This window comes from Chrysochloris asiatica, unplaced genomic scaffold (genome assembly GCF_000296735.1).
Source record: "Chrysochloris asiatica unplaced genomic scaffold, ChrAsi1.0 scaffold00056, whole genome shotgun sequence".
Classification (NCBI taxonomy): Eukaryota; Metazoa; Chordata; class Mammalia; order Afrosoricida; family Chrysochloridae; genus Chrysochloris; species Chrysochloris asiatica.
In genome coordinates this window covers 77,240-81,786 of record NW_006408574.1, presented here as the reverse complement: position 1 = coordinate 81,786, position 4,547 = coordinate 77,240, and the positions used below count along the sequence as shown (strand labels likewise).

At 41.4% G+C, this 4,547-nt stretch overlaps 1 pseudogene; it reads left to right on the top strand.

Annotated features, from left to right (window-relative positions):
* The first annotated feature begins 477 nt into the window (after positions 1-477).
* LOC102817761 lies at positions 478-2,997 on the top strand (annotated as a pseudogene).
* The last annotated feature ends 1,550 nt before the right edge of the window (positions 2,998-4,547 follow it).

Here is a 4,547-nt window from a genome sequence, read left to right as displayed (position 1 = left end):
ATGGGGATAAGCACACCTTAACCTCAACTGCTAAACCTCTGGAAATTCTGGCCTGGCCAACTTGACACAGAACCCTACCTGTTACGTACCTTGTTTGACGACATTCGTGAAGAAGAGCCACCTTTGCTCATGGTGATAGATTGTCCCCTTTTCTTTTAATGTTGGAGAAGTGCCTTGTATCCAGTCCCTTTTTGTTTTACTCGTTAATGACGCCATATTTATGCTGCGTTCACTCAGTCTTCATGGAAGTCTTATAAATTGCTATTCAACCAACCCAAGGTATTGAAATCATAAAATATGACAGTCTTTCTGTTCTCACAACTGCTTTTCTCCCTTACTAATGCTTTTCCTTTTTATTTCTTGCTTTAAACCTAAATTTAAACTGTTATATCAGCTTCTCAAAATGTTAATGATCAAGAAAACCTAACCACTGAAGAGACAATGGTACAATTTATGGAAAATGACAGCTGGCCCTCCATGTTACGAAAAGTCTGTGCAGTATATGACACTGATGACGATGAGAACAAGCAGAACACACATGTCAGGTGAGTGTCGTTCACTGGACATATAGCAGTGCTTCAGAGAGAGTCTGAAGAAGGTATCATGACATCAGAATATTCATAGAAATATAGGGAGCTCAGGTGGTACAAAGACTTGACGGCTAACCTAAAGACCATCCATTCAAATTCATTCAGTGACTCTGTGGGAGAAACACCTGGTGATGTGCTTCTGTGATATTTCTTGCCAAGAATACCCAGAGTCACTGTGAGCAGGAGTTGTGTTGCCTGCAGTTGACAACAACATAGCTATTCTTGTGTGTACCATCTGTGTAGCCTGTAGTCACTCTTAGCACACCATGTATACATGCCCACCCACCTCTGGTGCCTCCATTTGGACTCAGTGACTCATTAGGACACAGTAGAACTGATCCTTTGGGTTTCTGATTCTATAGCTCTTTACAGAAGCACATGAACTTGGGATTTTTCTGTGAAGTTTGTGAATTCAAACCACTGACGTTTCAGTTAGCTCAGTGCCTAACCCCCTTCAGCTGCATGGCTCCTATATATATGAAGGGGCTTCAGACAATCTGTGGGAAAATGGAACTCAAAGATAATGGAACTTTTCCATGTGTGTATATCTGTATGTGTGTACATATGTGTACACTGGGACTCCTTAACTTAGTAGTGGAGCTACTTTTGTGCCACCTAGGCAACTTGTCACTGACTTCCATAAAATCAATTCCAACTCTTAGTGACCCTGTCTACAGTTTCCAAGACTATCAATTTTTGTTGTTATGTGCCATGGTTCCGACTCAGCGACCCTGTACAGGGTTTCCAAGGCTGTAAATCTTTACATGATCAGAAAGCCTCATCTTTCTCCCACAGAACAGCTGGTAGTTTCGAACTGCTGACCATGAGCTTAGCAGCCCGGTTCGTAACCACTACGCTACAATCTTTACAGGAGCAAATATCCTCATTTTCTCTCTTTGACCTGCTGGTGGGTTTGAACAGCCAACCTTGTGGTTAATACCAGTTCTTACCTTACGTTGCGCTGGGGCTTCTTAGATATCTCATGTATATAAAGCCAGCTCTCATTTTGAGTGTTAACAGAACTTTCACATTAAAATATTTTTGTGAATGTGATTGAATGATATAGTGAATATTTGAAACAGCTTTTACTTGTAATCAATTATTCAGAAAGTTCCACATTTGGTAACACTGATAATAGTGGTGGAATCACTTCCAACTCATTTAACCTGTGAAATGTGAAACTATTCAGGGGTGAAAAATCATGTTTACTATCCATGGTAATGGTAAAATTGTAATACATTTATTTGTACTCAATTTTTAACAGAAGATATCTGGCAAACACTCTTTGTGGAAGAAGTGAAGACGATAAATTTGGAGAAAATTTCAGCCAAATTCAAAAATTTTCCTTATTTCAAAGTCATATGGACTTATATCCCTTTGAAGACCATTGGTGTGAAAAATCATTCAAGGATCTTTCCTCAGTTGAGCATTTTAACAGATTTCACTGTGGATGCGATGCCAACCAGTTTAAAGATTGTGGGGAAGCCAACATAAACTCTCCTGTGAGAATTCTCAAAGGAAAGAAATGCTATGAATGTAACTGCTGTGGCAAAGTTTTTAACCAGTCCTCAGTCCTCACAAATCATATGAGAACTCACAGTGGAGAGAGGCCTTACATATGTAATGAATGTGGCAAAGCCTTTAGGCAGTTATCACACCTCACAATTCATAAGAGATCTCACAGTGGAGAGAGACCTTATGAATGTAATGAATGTGGTAAAGCCTTTAGTCAGTCATCAAGCCTCACAATTCATAAGAGAATTCACAGTGGAGAGAGGCCTTATGAATGCAATGAATGTGGTAAAACCTTTAATCAGTCCTCAAAACTCATACTTCATAAGAGAACTCACAGTGGAGAGAGACCTTATGTATGTAATGTATGTGGTAAAGCCTTCAGTGAATCCTCAAGTCTCAGAAATCATGAGAGATCTCACAGTGGAGAGAGGCCTTATGTGTGTAATGAATGTGGTAAAGCCTTCAGTCAGTCAAAAATCCTCACAATTCATAAGAGAACTCACAGTGGAGAGAGGCCTTATGAATGTAACATATGTGGTAGCGCCTTTAGTCAGTCATCACACCTCACAAATCATAAGAGATCTCATAGTGGAGAGAGGCCTTATGAATGTAATCAATGTGGTAAAGCCTTTAGCCTGTCCTCACACTTGACAGTTCATAAGAGGTCTCACAGTGGAGAGAGGCCTTATGAATGTAATCAATGTGGTAAAGCCTTTAGTCGGTCCTCACACCTTACAGTTCATAAGAGAACTCACAGTGGAGAGAGGCCTTGTGAACGACTAACTAATGCAGAAAAGCCTTTAGTCAATCATCAAGCCTCATAAAGCATAATGGATTTCACATTGGAGAGAAGCCTTATGAATGTAGTGAATTACTCTTCAAGCCTCACTAAAGATATGCGAACTCACAGGAGATAGAGCCCTTAAGGATTGTGGGAAGACAACAGTCTCTTGTCTTTAGTGGTGCTGTACTGGACTTCAAACCACAAGGTCGGCAGTTCAAACACACCAGCTGCTCCTCAGAAACCCTATAAAGGGTCTCTGAGTTGGTACCAACTCAATGGCACTTGACAACAACAACACTGTTTTAGTATGCACTTTTGATTTTTTATATCTTATGAGTTTTTGTAAGTTTAGTTTTGCTTTTATTTGTACAGAAATACATTACTTTAGAATTACCCATCATTCTTCTAGCTATTTTCCTTTTTAGCAACAATGTTAAATATTAAGGTTTCTAATAACATTAAGGAGTCCAGGTGTGGCACTGTGGGCTCATGCACTGGACTGCAAAGTCTGTTTGAACCTGTAGGTCGGCAGTTCAAGGTCACCAGATGCTTCTAGGAAACCCTACAGAGGGTCACTATGGGTTGGAACCAACACAACAACACTTAACAACAACAACAACAACAACATAGTTAATGTTGTTAGCTGGCAGCAGCAATGGTCTCTGTCAGAGTAGTGAGGTTGTTGCAGGACTTGGCAGGGTTTCATTCTGTTGTGCGTAAGATTGCTGGGAGTTGATACCATCTCGACAGCACCTGACGACAACAACAACATTGTTTTTAATAAAGCTTATGTAAATATTTCTGCACCACTTTTGTCTGAACATACATTAAAAAATTTTCTGGCATATAGCCTTAGTTATGTTGATATCAAATTGATGGTGTTTGTATAGCTTTATAAGAAACTCAGGGGATGGGGGTTTCGTGGTGGCAGAGACAGGTAGGAAAAGCTCCATGGGTGGAGGATTGAAAACCCAGAGAAGCTGCCCTCACAGAACAACTCCAGAGCTCTGGATCTACCATAAGGTCCAGGACGTCAGTTTCCCGCACTCGCAAGTGAAAAAAGTCATGATATAAAGGAAAATATTGCAAGTTAAGAATCGCTGGAGACCGGACTCCCTCTGCGGCCACCCCACCTGGGTGGAGTTCAGAGGATGGGGCTACAGATAGACCTGTACAGGGAACCAGCACTAAAAGCGGTGCAGTGACATTTGCAAAAGGAGTTGCGGGGGATTCTACACATTTTTTCCTCCTATTCCCTGTTGCGCCTCCTTTGCCCAGCCTGGATGCCTTCAGGCAGGTGGGTGTACCACCACCCCCCCAAAAAAAGTCCAGCGCTGAACCCGGTTTTCCCATGGTATAGAGAGAAGAAGCTTGGTGGCTACTTATGACGTCAGCCTCGTGCTTGCTGCCCTAAAATTAACTTGTGCAGGACCCTTTACTCTGCCCTATCTAGCAAGAAAAAAGCACTCCGTCAGACCTGACAGACAAACCATAGAACAATCTGTAAAACCCAACGTATAAGGATGCAGCTATCTCAAGAATTACACTGTGCGTACGCAGTTACCTAACTGACCTTCAGAGACAAAAATAGTGGACAATCTTTCCCCCATTAACTTCTCAATATCTATCAGTGCACCTCTACGTTGGTGGCTAGAGGA